A 16,421-nucleotide genomic window follows, 5' to 3' on the forward strand; every position below is an offset into this window, starting at 1 on the left:
GTCCCTTGATCGTTGTCTTTCCTGGCGGACTCTTGTGCACGTTATTTGATTAGAAAAATCTTATTTCTTCATTTTATTAAGAAAGAATTTCTTTTTCTTATGATTACTTTTATCAAATAATACGGCTCTATTTGTTAAGTATTTCGTTAGAAAAATTTATTATCTTCTCGGTATTGTTTTATTCTTCCGCCAGAAAATTCTATTGCAAGGAATATTTATCAATTTTTTATTTATTCGAGAGAATCGGCGGTTTCATCACCGATATTCTCGCGTCTTTTTCACGGTTACTCATAGATATACGGTTATTGACAAGTGACTACGAGTTTACGAAACGCGTAGCGTAGAATGCTTTACTTATTAAATGATTCATTTTTATCACCAATAGACGATTGCCGCAACTTCGCGGAAGAAAGGAATCGTGGATTCGCCAGGACGTAACATTCCCGGCCTTAGACAAATGTTGGGGGAAAACCCAGAATTTGCAAAAAAAGGAAATAGATTCCTTCCTTTCGCGGTTTACTAAAGTATAGTAGATTATGTACGCATGGCAATTTATTTATTAAGAAGGAGGAAAAAGAAGGCGATCACCAAAATCTTTTCCTTCTTTCCTTCCTTTACATTTTTAATTATTAATTATATTTTGATTATTAATTATATTCTTCTAAAATTTTAATACAAGACTGTCTTTTCTTATGCGTGCTCATTTAGCGGCAAAAGGGAAAGAATACTATATTTGTTTTATAATGTTATAATTTACCTGACCAATATTGGTAGTTCCGGGTCTTTGGCTGGAAGTTTTATTGCCGTGAGAGAAATAAGATTCTTTCCTTCCTTCTGTTTCTCCTTGCGTTGTTGACATATGGTCAGCATGAGTACTGCTTTCTAGGAAGACTTTCGATGTCTGGCTTGGATTCTCATTTATTATTGAGTAATTAGCCTTTAACTAGAATTCCCTGTTTTGATTGCAGAGTCCACGGTATGATTTTCAGACTTCCTTTTAAGCGGATTTGCTAACAGATGTTGAGAGTCAAAGATGACTTGCCAATTAATAAATGCTGTGGTAATTCATCTCCATGGCATGTTATATACAAACATATAAATATACATATATATATATATATATATTTCTCTCTCTCCCTTTTTTCTGTGCTGATATAGGTTGATAATTTTTTTCTTTTCCTTTTTTTTTTTTTTGAACTGCTGATCAGGTAAAACTGTACTAAGTTGTTTGGAAAAGTCTTGTTTCATGTATGAGTGTACGTTACTCTGATAGGTTAGTATATAAAAAGAAATGTTATTATACAAAAAAAAACAATATATCTTTTTTATTATATATATATATATATATGTTCATATATAGAAGGAAAATTAATATATACATTTTTTCTCCTTTTTCCTGTTTATTTAAGTATTATGATAAACTATTAATTATTTTTACTAGTTAATTATAAAAGTATTATTTTTCTATATATATATATATATATATATATATATATATATATATGTATGATATATATATATATATATATATATATATATATATATATATGAAGGGAATATATGAAGACAAAGATTTTTAATACTTGTACCCATGTATATTTTTTTTGCTGTATATAAAAGAGCCATTATCATTATTATAATATTATAATATGTATATGTGTGTATATATATACGTGTAATTTCTTACGATATCTATAATATACAATATTAAACGCCCTAATGTGAGGAAATATGTCGTTCATGACATCACCGGTGAGTCGCGCGTATCCTAACTGAATTAGCGAGTCTCTTAAATTATGGGCCCCTTCTCTGTTTTCTTTATAAATTATGAGCTTCACCATGGCCTGCCTATCACCAAGAGGATAGACAATTTTTATCTACCCCTTTTGTTGATCGGCAAGCATCTGGCATAATAGCCGAGTTTTTTCGGACCATTCCGTGGCTCTAGTTACCACCGGTCGGGTATGCGCCAGCTCGCATATGATGCTCTGCCAGGACAGCTCTCGGAACCAATCTTCCAGAAAATAGACCTGTGCCATGGATTTCCAGATAGCCATCCCTCAGTCTCTTAAGGAGATTTTAAATGAAAGTTGCTGTGTTGATTCTTATTATGAGACCGCGTTGCTAAATACTTTTCACACTAACGGCACATGGTTCGCCCTCTCTTAAGTCTTCAGGCCAGCAATGGAGGTAAGGGCTTCGCCATTCCATCCGAAAATTTAACTCTTCAATGAGTTCTATCAAATTCCTTTCGCTGTTTTTTAATTGGACCCAGAAAAGTGATGGAGATTCTAAGCGGGTTATCCGTACTTCCAGTCGTCCGCGTTAGTTCACGGGTGTTGATGCTCTTGATCTCCATTTTCTAAAATAGGTAAACTGTTTGATATATTTGGAAAGATTTTAGGAAAGGCCCATGAAAGAAAAGAGAAAAGGCGTTTAATGATTTATTAAATTCTTCGTTTTTTTCGTGATTATTATAGTATTATTGTTATTATTTTTATTATTATTTTTACTCATAAAATTTATATAAAATTATTATTTTTTTTATTTCGAGAGTATAAGTAGTATTTTTTTCCGGACGTAACAGAGGATATACCGCGTTCATTTCCATGGTATTTGTATTATGATTATCTTTAGTGAGTTTTATTGCTTCGTGGTCTTCTAGCAGTGCGCTTGGTGGTGGGGAAGTCGGTTGTGGCCCTTCGGGTCGTCTTCGTTTTTCCAAATGTAATAAAAGATTCGTAAGAGAATCCCAGATTGTTCCAAGTAAATATATTGATCATCCATATACGATATGCAAAGCATATCCATGTATAACTGTATCTAACATTAGCTTAGAAACTCGTGCAATTAGATATATCCCGAGTAGGCCAGCGCTGACATTGCCGAGAAACAAGAATTTATTCCAGAATTTCTTCCAAGCCGAGGTGACTATCTTTTCCATAGATGCTTCATCTAATAGGTTGGAAATGGAGCCCCCCTGTAAGGAGGTGGATCTTCCCATAACTTCTCTTGCTACAGTATTGAGTACTAAAGGTCGTTCGGCCGGAAACATTATGTGGTTTCTGAGATCTTTTAACTCTTCTTCTGAATATATGCCGCTGGTAGCAAGTGATCCTGGGCTAATGTATTTCCATGTAGGCTTGGTTAACTGCTTCATGATTGTTGGTGGTAAGGTTTTTATTGGATTAGGTATAATTTAGGTATAAATTAGGTATAAATTTGTACCATGAATCTCCTAAAAGGTACATGGCAGGTGCAAATGGATTGCAGGTAGTTTATATTCTTTGTTATAATAATATATGAGTTTGAGATGTCAAAAAATGCGTTCGGTTTCCTCGAATTACTGGCAATTGATCGTAACACTCTTTTGTTCGTGCAAGTTTTATATCGACTGGCACACATTTAACTATGTGAATTACTTCTCCTGCTAGAAAAACCATATATCCAGATCCTTTCATTAAATGATATGCAAAAATGTCGGGTGCTTGTGTGGCTATAGCTAATGCGTTATGTAACATTCGTTTTTCTAACTTACATTGATGTAATAATAAATTTCTATAGAGTTCGTTTATTTGAGTGCGAACATGTTTTTCCACATACACAAATTTTGAATTCATATAAGTGAAGATATCGAGATTTGAGATACCAGCTTGTTTTTTGAAAACAGTGGTACCGCGTACGGTTTAAAAAATTAATAATTTTGGATGTTCTGTTGTTATCAATGAGTATCTACATGTACTGTATTTTCCTTTACTAGTCAGTGCAAATATGATATCTTGTGTTGTTAATGAGTAAACCGTTTGAGGATGATCTTTGTCGTTATCAACTATTTTATAGGCATATCCTTCAAATAATATGCCAAAGTTATAAAGTTTGCAAGTATCGGTTGGCACGGGATCCCAGTATGTATCCCCTCCTTCTACATCTGTACAATGTGTTGCAGCGAATTTACATGTTAAGCCGGATCTGAGTTGCACTCGATTAGTATTTATTTTTATGTTTGCTATGTAATCTTGTAAGGTAATTCTTACGCTTGCTAATATGATTACATCTGTCCATGTTCTGTAAATATGAATATGCACCTTCAATACAAGCTCCGTCATTATCTATGTTACCGGCAAGTGTTATTGGACGTGTTGCAGTTTGATTTGATTTTAATCCAGTTATATAGGTTTGCCCCAATTGATAAGTGCCATACTCGTGCATTCGTTTGCATATGTTGCGAGGTATTTCTTCTATATATGAATATTTTCAATTGTATACATCCATGGTGTGAGAAAACATTCCGCATTTTTTTATTAATCGATCAATTTTGACTTTGCACTGTATTATTTTTACTGAGTCGAATTCATTAATTTGAAATAATTGTATATATAATTGTTCGCGTTTAACGTTTTGTGGCGGAATATCGCATTCTTCAATTGTTAATAAAGATAATGTCGTTAAGTTTGTTGAAGGTGATCCGCAATCATACCCTATTATTCCAACAGTTTCATAAAATTTTGTTAACACTAACAATATCACCATTAGTCGCTTAATGTTGCGGTCCATCTGAAAGATCACATAATTATTATTGTTCTTTCTTCTTTTTTTTTACTTATCTGTAGACTTGATATATGAAATTCGTAAGCAATTTGGATGTACAATTCGGCTATTTTTCTTTATTCTAATTTTTACGGTATTTTTATTTAAAATTTCTAAAATTTCGTGAGGCCTAGTATACTGATCTCCGAATTTATCTGGTTTTGGACCTTTTAATAAAAATATTTGGTCTCCTAGTTTAAAAATTTGCGGGTTGATTTATCTATCGTAATAATTTTTTGATTTAATTTTGACCTGAATAACATTAACGCGTGCTTTTCTCTGAATTGCGTGAAGTTGTGTGACAAGATTTATCAAATATTCATCGTAATTTGCTAATTTATCTCCGGGAGGTAGAAGTTCGTTTGTTGAAACACGTGCTATCTTTCTAAAAACTAGTTCGTATGGAGTGTGCTTTGTTGCTTCATGTACACTTGTCTTATAATTAAACATGGCAAGGTTGATCCATCTATCCTATAGGTTTTGTTCATTCGCATATTGTCTTAAATATGCCTAATGCGTGATATGATCTTTCTAAAGATCCGTTTGACTGAGGGTAGAAAGCTGTTGTGCGAAATTTACGGATTTTAAATAATTTTGCAATTTTCTTCATTAAATCACTAAGAAAATTTCTACCCTGATCAGTTAATAATATTGCTTTTGGTGCTCCGAGTACACAAATAAAACGATCTACAAAGGCTTCTGCAATAGTTTTCGGAAGGTTGATTCGGTAATGGTATTCCCATGCAAAATTTAGTTAATTGATCTTGTAATGTTAAAATGTATTTGTTTCTCCTTTCAGTTTTAGGCAAGGGACCTACGATAACCATAGCTACTTTATCGAAAGAAGATCCTGGTGTGTCTATAATTATCATGGGCTGTTTTGTTTTTACTCTTACAAGTTTTTTCAATTGGCATTGTAAACATTGTTGTATGTATCGTTGAACGTCTACTTTTAAATTTTTCCAGTAATAATTATGTTTAATTCTATTATATGTTTTTGTAACTTCAGGTGTCCTCCCGTTGGTAAACAATGCATTTCACTGATAATAACGGAACGTAAATCTTTTGGTGGATATTTGATTAGTCCATGACAAATAATGACTTTAGTAGGAGCGTCGGTAAATACTAATTGTAAATGTGATTTAACACCATTCCATGGAACATTATTAATAAATTCGGTTTTCGCAATACTAAAAGTTTCTAATTTCAAGTCTTCGGTTATGTCCTATAAATCCACAAAGATTTTAATAATTTTATTGAGAATAGCCGTAGGGCCTTTTCTTTGTTCTTCGCTTATGGGTAAAACTATATGATAATGATTTTTATATTTTATCGCTTTATCTTGTCCTAGCACAAGAATTTCTAGGTTCGGCAGTTTTTTTCGCTCGAAAAGTTCTTGTGAGCCAGAATCTAAAGGTTTTCCCTGAGTGTCTACGAAATATACCATGTTATCTTTGCGTAAAAACAATAGTTCTCGGGAGTCTATGATGTAGTTTTTTATTATTCTATTTTCAGTAAATGCACGTTTAGTTTTTCTCGATTTTAAATTTTGATTAATAATATCTTCTTCGGCCTCTTCATCGTCGCTATCTTTATTGATATTAGAAGTTTTGTCTGATGGATTATTTTCAATTTCTTCAATATTACTTTTATCACTATTAAATTTATTAATTATTTTATTCTGTTTAATATTTTGTTTTGTCGTTTGACTTCTGGTTTGTATTTTGTTTAGTTTAGGAATATCATGTATTAAAGTTTCTTCGTAGTTTTATTAAAGCTTCGTAATTTGTAAATTAGGTGGTTCGTTTAATTCTTCAGACGTAAATGGAAGATTATTATTTTCAGGTACATTTTCAGATATTATTTTCTCGGCTTCTTCGATATCTGAGAGATGTATATATAAAATCATCACATTCCTCTTCTTTCTCTTTGCTATCGGATTCTTTTAACATATCAAAAATTAGTTACGCATCTTCAGGATTATTAGGATTCAGAAGTTTTTTATTTTTTATAATTTTGCAATTTATTTCTTCGATATTGATAGGATTTCTTGGTAATGCATCTGCGTTTACATTTGTTTTTCCTGCTTTATATACGATATCGTAATCATATTCTGCTAATTTTAATCTCCAACGAAATATTCGCATATTTGCATCTTGTGCATTTTTAAATCCTGGCAAAAGTTTATGATCTATTACTAATGTGAATTTTCTTCCGTACCTACAAATATGGTCGAAAATGTTTAACGCAATGTATAATAGCTAGTGCTTCCTTTTCATATGTGTCGTACTTTAATTCGTTGTCTGTTAAAGTTCGTGAGGCGTATGCTATTGGCTGGTCTTTGTTTATTTCTCCCTGCGATAATATTCCTCCGACGGCTATTCCAGATGCATTGGTAGTTAAAATAAATAGTTTTGAAAAATCTGGATTCTGCAATACTGGTTCTTCACATAATTTTAGTTTTCAGATTTCAAAAGATCTTTCCTACTCGGATGTCCATTCAAAGCGAGTGTCGTTTTTTAATAAATTTGTTAATATTTTAGCGAATTTAGAAAAATTTGGTTAGGTATAAAACGTCTATAATATCCGGCGAGTCCTAAAAATTGTTTAATGTTTTTTGGTGTTTTAGGTTTCGGAAATCGTTGTACTGCTTCTAATTTTTTCGGATTTGGTTTTACTCCATCCTTACTAATTACGTGTCTTAGATACGTTACTTCGTTTTTAAAAATTCGCATTTATCTGGTTGTAATCTTAAATTGGCTTCACGAAGGCATTTCATTAAAGCGTTGTATTTTCTTTCATGTTCTTCTAGAGGGATCGCGTAGATATCGATATCGTCCATGTAAACAAATAATTCCTTGCCTTGTAACCCAGTTAATACTAAGTCCATTAGGCGCTGGAATGTAGCAGGTGCATTTTTTAGACCGAATGGCATTCGGTCGAACTCATAATGTCCGAAAGGATTAGTAAAAGCCGTTTTATGTCCATCTTCAGAATTCATCTTTATTTGATGAAATTCGGATGTTAAATCGCATACTGAAAAATATCGAGCTCCTCCTAATTGATCCAATATATCGACGATATTTGGCAGAGGACATGCATCTCCGATGTTTTATCATTTAAAGCGCGGAAGTCTAATACTATTCTCCATCGTTTATTTCCTTTAGAATCTTCTTTTTTTTGGTACAATCCATATAGGAGTGTTATATAGTGATTGTGAGTGTTTTACAATCCCTCCTTCCAGGAGCTCTTCTACCTGTCTGTTTAGTTCCTCCTTATGGGTTTGTGAAAATCGATACTGGCGTGTGTTTATCGGCTGGTTATCCGTGGTTGTTATTCAATGTTGTAATACATGTGTTGCGGTTAATTTTTCTCCAGGAATATGAAATCGATCTTGGCTTCGCATTATCAATTTAGTAACGTTTTCCTTTTCTGTTTCGTTCAAATCGCTCTAATCGTAATGATTCTGTAACGATGCCACCGACGGATATTCCCGTGTCTGGTGGGCGTGGGACGACGGTCTCACGCGTATTGGCCCGACCGGTGGTCGTCGGGCCGCGGCATGCGGCGGGTGGACGGCCGGGTAACGATGTACGTATCGTTACAATTCTATAATTTTAGTAAGTCGATCTTCTTTGTTTTCTTCAGCGATTGTTAGACAATTGTTTAGACTATAATTCGCAACTTGTTAATTTCTTTTATATCTCGTTTTGCGTTTTAGCATAGATTTTTCTAAAATTTCTTGAGCTTTATTCAATAAGGATGTAAAAATTTTTGAAGACGGTTTATTTTTGTTTTTATTTTTTCGTAGATTTAAATTTTCAATGTTTATTATATTATATTTTCGTGCTTCTTTAAGGAGGTCTTTTATTGAAACATGAGAGGTTTTTAATTCATTGTTATTTTCTTTTGCAAATAATCCAACCTTAGGAAATTTAATATTTAGGGAAGATAAAGAATTTTTCCCCTTTTTGGAATAGGATTGTGTCGAGTTACGTAGTGAGATTTGACAATTTTTCTCCTAATAATAAACGGAGCTAGGATTTTCTGTTTGAAAACTTCCCTCCGAAATCCTAGAATTATCCTCTTCTTGAGAGGTTTAGAAATTTCTTTCTTTGAGGGTTTTTGAATTATTAAAATTTTTAGGAGAGGTTTGTTAACTTTCCCCTTTAGGAATGGTTGGATTTATTAAATTTTTAAACAGATTTGATAATTTTCTTCTCCAAGGATTTTTGAATTATTTAATTTTTTATTTTTCCTCTCGATTTTATTTTTCATTTTATTTTCATTCTTAATTTTATTTTTATTTTTATTTACTTCTTGATTTCTTCTTTAATATTTTTTCTTCGTTTTCAAAGTTAATTTCTTTGATAATATTTTTCTTAATTTTGTTTTCATTAATTTTAATTTTACAATCGGATTCACTGGTATCGTATATACAGCGAATTCACTGGTATCGTATATAAATGTTTTGTAAGTAGTTTCATCTTTTTCCTTATTCTTTTGTTTTTCGTAAATAATTTTTTCCTCTTTTTCCTTATTTGTTTGTTCTTCGTAAATAATTTTTTCCTCTTTTTCCTTATTTGTTTGTTCTTCGTAAATAATTTTTTCTTCTTTTTCTTTGTTTGTTCTTTTTTGTGGGCTGCTAAAACTCTCAGGATTTGATTTGTGATCGTCTAACAATTCGTCCAACGGTTTTAGGTGTAAAGTTGGGACATGTACTTCTGCTTCTTCATCCAAAGTACTTATGACATTTAAATATGCTTTCCTCGAGATGTTTTCTACGATGGTATCTCCCAAATAAATTCCGTGTGCCACTTTTAATCGAGGTATATAGCCCACCTTTAATTTAGGATTTTCTATCCGTACATAAAATAATGATTCGGATCGCGGAGCTACTACGATGGCTTCAGGTGATAAGAATGGTACGTTGATTCCAGAAACATTTAAATGCCCTTGTGCGTAGTCTATTTTTGATGAAGTTTGTTTAAAGAAATTGTTTCCTAATATACCGGATTGCGAAATCGGAAAATCGTTAGATACGATATGAAATATTACTGGTATTCCGAAAATAATTAGCGTTATTTCACCTAAGGTGTATACCGGATAATTATTTATACCATTTAATTTAAGAATATTTGTGTAATTAATATTTATTTCTTCAGGAACGAGATTTTCTTTAATTATATTTGGTCCAGATCCCGTGTCTAGCATAAAAGTTATACGCGTAGTCAAGTTATCAATATCTATTTGGACAGTAGGCACGCGACTCTTGTTATCGAGGTCACGGGCCTTATGTTCGTTCCGATCAGGAATAGTGGCTGCGTTCAAAGCTCGATAATCTCCACAAAGTTTCCATGAATTCTGTCCATTTTTGAAAACAATGAAATGGGGCTACCCATGTACTGCTTGACGGTCGACAAATTTCTTGTTCTAGGTTGAATTCATCCCTTGCAAATTTCAATTTTTCTGGAGACAATCTACGAAGCAATCGGAGGACCTTTAGTAATAATATGATGTTCTACATGGTGAATCTTGATTGTAGAAATAGGAGCAAAACGAGTTAATTCAGGAAAATCAGCGAGAATCTTATGAAAAGGTGAGTCAGAAAATATAGTGCAAATTGTTAAATGATAAAGATAGATCTAGATAGTTTTCCTTTAAATGAAAGACCAGTAACACTATCAAGAAGTTGTTTATTTTTGATGTCGATTAAAATTCCATAATGACTCAAAAAGTCTGCTCCTAAAGTAGGTCTTTGAATATCCGCAATGCAAAATTTCCATCTCAAAACTCTTCTTAATCCAAGATTTAAAGTTAACGTTTTAAAACCATAAGTGTTAATCTTGGTACCATTAGCTGCAACAAATAAAGTTTAAAAGAAGAAACTTGAAAGTTTGATATTAATTTTTTAGGAATCAAGGAAATGTCAGCTCCTGTATCAATCAAAAAATTAAGTCTTGAGGACTTATCAAAAATAATGAGGCGATTGTTAGGTGAACCGTTGTCAGCCGCCTCACAATTCAACGGTAGAGTTAGTTTTCCTGTTTGTCAATTAGAGATTTAGACATATCACAAGGTATGGTATATTTTAACACTTAGTACCAAATTTTTTATGATAAAAACAAATTTTTTGGTTTTCTTTTTCTATTTTATTTTTTGACGATGATCTAAATCTTTCTTTTTTGTATCTAAATTTAGATCTACTATGTGGGTGTTTAATTTCGAGTGCAGCAATTCTACGTTCAAGATCTGCCAAATTTGAAGCATTTTTTTTTATCTGGGGAAGCTATTAACGCTACTTGCAGATTAGTTTCGCGATCCATAATTTTATCGGCTAGTTCAGCGAGTTTAATTAAAGGACAATCTTCAACGACAGCTAAAGTAGCTTGAATTTGGAGAGGTAATCTTTGCAACCAAATTGAATGCAAAATGTTTTCCGAAATGGCTCCTCCCGCTAATTGTTTAATTTCTCGTAAAAATTCTGATGATTTTTTGTCATTTAATTCTATTCCAGCTAATAATTGTCGAAGATGTTTTTCTTCAGAATCCGTGAAACGTAAAATGTTTTTAATATGAAGATATTTATCTTTTTCAGGTGGATTTTCGATTATCTCCGCAATTGCTAAAAACGTTTGCTCATCATGATGTCGAACAACTGAGCTATATTTAACATCGTCTGAACGAATTCGAAAGATTGTAAATTCACTTTCTAATTAAGCAAACCATAATTTAGGCTGCTTATGCCAAAAATTCGGTAATTTTAAAAGACGAAATTCATTTGAATGGATCTTGTTTGGCTGACCTTGTTGATGAGGCTCACTACTGGTATGTCGAAGAGATTCCAAATTATTTGTTACGTGTTGCTGGAATTCCTCTGATGAAATTGACGCTGAAGTTTCTGGAGTAGCAATCGGAGATCTGTCTAAAGGCATCGTAGATTGTCTTTGATGTATAAGTTTCCAAAGTCAGTGGTTTAAATTCACCCGCGCGAATACACAAAAATTTTCACAATCTTGTATCACGTCGGGGTCACCAGTTGTGGAGCGGATTCAATAAATAACTAGACTTCCTAAAGTTTGATAAAGTTTAATGTTAGAACGATGCGTACAATAAGATGGACAGTAAACGAATGAATAAATGTTATAAAATTTTGTTAATGTTTTTCATGTTGCTATGTATCAAATTAAATCAATAAATAAGATGAATGAAACTAGTTGGTGAATGAATGAAATGAAGTGGTAGCACTGAAGTTAGTAGCACTGAAGTTGTCGCTGTATGCCACATAAGTTATATTAGCAACGCTCTGCAGGTAGCTATTGATTGATTGAAAAATTACCATGGTAATCACATCTAAATTAAAGGCCTACATTTGTGCAAGTCTGAATTGAGTCTTGCCATAGTTTCTCTTTATTGGTCGAAACGAAGTTTAGAAAAACATGGCAGAATAGAAATTCTTAGGGAAAACATAATAATTTAAAAAGAAATAAAATAAGAAAATTACAAACAATTTATATTTATTTATAAAAAAATTACGAACTTGTATTTTTTTATAAATTTAAGAATAAAATAGATTAATTTAAATATAACAATAATATAACTATATTCAATATAATATTTTAAGAATATTTAATAATAATATTTTTATAATAAGGATATTATAAAAATTATAAACTATATAATAAAAATATAAATTTTTTAACTTTTTAACATTATTTAATTATAGAATGCATGATCATTGTTTTGCTATTGTATATTGTATAAGCAAAAAAAATTTCGTATTTTGATGAAAAAAAAGAATGATATCCTTAAAAAAATTACCTTTTAAAAAAAAAAGATAATAAAAGGCGCGAAGTACACGGACTATGTGAAAAAATGTTATATTTAAATAATAACATAAATATATTTTAAATAAATATACTTTTGTATAAAATAATTATTTAAATTTCCTATAAAAATAATGATATCAAAGAATGTGCCAAAAACATAAAAATTTATGCTATAAAATATTTTTATTTTATTATTTCCAATATTAAGAAAAATTATATTTAATAAATCGCATTATAATTAAAGTAAGTAATTAAAGTAGTATAGCTAAAAAAAAAGTTATTTTCTAAATAACTAAATGCACAATATACGCAGGGCTAATATCGAGGGCTTTGGAATATAATTATTGAAAGAAAATTTTTCATAAATTCTAAATCGCATAAGACAAACTTACATCAAAGCAAAGTATAAAAACTTGGCGTGCCCGGGTCGCATTAAAACGTGTACATTTTATTAATATGTACATTATTTTGATTATTTAATATAATATAATGTGAATGATAATATATGTAGATAATATAAACGTAATGCCTTTTTTTGGCGCTTTTTTTTATCTTTTTTTTAAAAAGGTAATTTTTTTAGGGATGTATGAAACAAAATATGTCGTTTGTAGTGCAAAACAAATAGAACAAAAAATAATTAATTTCAAAAAGAAACAACACTAGAGGATCTCTAATTGCGCATTCTCTGTTTTTAATAATATACTTTACATTAACAAAAAACAATAAAATATATTTTAGCATTAATAAAAACAAAATAAATCATTTAAAATTATATAAATAAATAAATATTATCGCACGTTTGAATGCATAGCCATTGTTCTACTATTCCTAATATTTCTTTTTCCTTTTATATACATATAATACTTACTTTCATGAATTTGTTTCAGAAATTTTTCTACATGTTAGTTACATTTAGCAATCAAAGCAGCTTATTGAGCATTCATTGCTGAACGCAACTCGCACGTTTGAATGCATAGCCATTGTTCTACTATTCCTAATATTTCTTTTTCCTTTTATATACATATAATACTTACTTTCATGAATTTGTTTTAGAAATTTTTCTACATGTTAGTTACATTTAGCAACCAAAGCAACTTATTGAGCATTCATTGCTGAACGCAACTATCAAAGCTGTCAAAAATATGACGCGCACTTTTCGAAGCACAGAAGTGTCTCTCGAACGGCGACGACCAATCCGCAACCTGTTTATCTATTGTCCGATCCCTTACTAGAATATCTCTAGCACACACTAAATAATGATTATATTGGCAGCATCGAAAAATGAAAGTAGCTATATAGTTCCGATTAAGATGGGTATAGCGCTACTATACAATGTATGATAGAATCACAGATTCTATATAATACATTCGTATGATGACGACTAACACTTTTTTTATATAATTCTGTATGAAATCGATCGTATTTCGTTTGTAGATGAATGTAGTGCATTTATTTTCGTTTGTTAGTTCATAATTAGTTTTTAATTATTTATTTAATTATAGACCATGAAACTAGCCGACATGTACTATAAAATTACAAAAATAGATGAAATGATTGTATTTCGTTTGTAAATGATTGTAGTGCATTTATTTTAGTTTGTTAGTTTAAAATTAATTTTTAATTAATTATTTAAAGTTTTAAATACCAAGCATGCATGGACAAGGAAGCACGCGCGCGCACGCATGCGTACATACACGCATACACACACATACTCACACATACACAGGGTGATGCGGAAAGGGGACCGAAGAACCTCCTTGCACCCCTCCCCCCTGTGTGTATGTGTGTATGCGCGTGCTTTCTGTCCATGCATGTACTTTGGTATATTTCAAACTTTAAATAATTAATTAAAAATTAATTATAAACCAACAAACAAAAATAAATGCACTACAATCATCTACAAGCGAAATACAAACGATTTCACATCTATTTTTGTAATTTTATAATACATGTCGGCCAGTTTCATGGTCTACAATTAAATAATTAATTAAAAATTAATTATGAACTAACAAACAAATATAAATGCACTACGATCATCTATAAACAAAATACAATTGATTTCACACATAATTATTTAAAAAAAGTGTTAGTCATCGGCTAACATCAGACGAATATACAGGGCCATAATTCGCGTATCACCTCTCATATGCATATAAAATATGTTAAACTGAATAGGAAAATCCTCCACCATTTGGCGATTTTCGCGATAATTAATAAGATATTAATTTAAAAAATAGGCCAATCCGCGCCTTGTATAAGCGCACGATGAGAAGAGACATCTTATTGTAACGTGATACTAGGCGGGCGGTGAAGCGGTGAGAGGATGTTTACACGCTCGTACGTAGGCTTCATAGAGCGTCCCTCCCACCGCTTTGCCGCGCGCCTAGTATCACATTACAGTAGGCCGTCTCTTCTCGTCGCGCGCTTGTACAAAGCGCGGATTGGCCCTTTTTTAATTAATTTCTTATTAATTATCATGAAAATTGCAAAACGGTAGAGGACTTTTCTATCCAGTTTAACATGCTTTATATGCACACGAAAGGTGATCCGCGAATTATGGGACACCCTGTATAATACTAGACTGCTAAAAGCGGGGAGCACACACTTTTGCATAAGCGCATAACAATAAACATAAGGAAATTGATTGGTTCATTTTCTTATGCATACATTTGTGGACCAATCAATTTCTTTATGTTTATGATTATGCGCTTATGCAAAAGTGTGTGCTCCCCGTTTAACTCTACGAAATACATAACCCCAAAAAGTATGTACAGACATATGTGCACACAGCACACATACAAACATTCTTTTTGTCTGTACACGCCATATTACATATTCAGCTCTTATCTTTTTCTTTCCTATTGATTCCTACCACGATTCCTACTTAAGTCACGCATATGCAGATGCTTACTTCTCATATGTTATACATACTTTACCTCCGTATATATATGCTGCATTCCAAAACGTATTTTCCGAGGAATATTTTACTCGATGGTTGTTCCGAAACTTTCTTAAGCGTTTCTGATTAGTTCCAAGCCAGCCATGGAGTAAAATTTTCCTCGCAGAGGAAATTTTTTACCGTTTTGAAATTTAGCTTTAGCAGACAAATTTGGTATTTTTTATTTCTTATTATTGCAATCGTTTGAGAATCGTTTGGACAAATTTAGGAATACATTCTCATAATTTATAAAATAATAATTTATTTATAATAAATGAAAATTAATTGAGCGTATAGTTAGCAGACATAATTTTTAAAAAATTTATTTTTTTATTTTCAATCAATGTGAAATCATTTGGGAAACACGTCTATGTGTTTCTAACGTTTAGGAAATAATAGTTTATTTTATAATAATTAATTTTCTATCAGCTAATAATCTGGAATCGGATACATAAGGTCAAATGCAAAGCTGAATGGATGGGATTTGATATAGTTCACATTGCTAATTGGCCAGTTGTTGCATTAGGATTCTGATTGGTCAATCGTACTAAATTGGTCCATTTTCTTAATGCATACTTATGGATAATCGAATACGCTATAAGTATAGTTTACATTGCTAATTAGACTGTTGCACTAGAACTCTCAGATTGATCAATTGCACTAGATTGATTGATAGAAGAATATCGACTGTAATGGTTCATTTTTTTACGAATTACGACTCTATTGTAGACCACGCCTGCCGCATGAAAAATTTTTAGTCGTAACCGTAAAGGTATATTCGGACAAAATAAACGCAAATAAATATGCAAGAAAATTAATTAGTCTATATAAATATACATTAAGAAAATGGACCAATATAGTACAATCAAAGTCCTAGTGCTTAGCAATGTGAATTATATCGGATCCCGTTCATTTATATCCCGTCCATTTAGATCCCGTATATTTGACGTAGACGGTCTGTTCTTCACAGCTGAACTGGCTATACTAGATCAGAGTTTATCTTTTTTTCTCCATCTTAGAAAGAGAAAGATAAACTCTGAGGATCAATCATGGTTGCGTTCTGTTTC

This window comes from Cataglyphis hispanica, chromosome 1, assembly GCF_021464435.1.
Source record: "Cataglyphis hispanica isolate Lineage 1 chromosome 1, ULB_Chis1_1.0, whole genome shotgun sequence".
Classification (NCBI taxonomy): Eukaryota; Metazoa; Arthropoda; class Insecta; order Hymenoptera; family Formicidae; genus Cataglyphis; species Cataglyphis hispanica.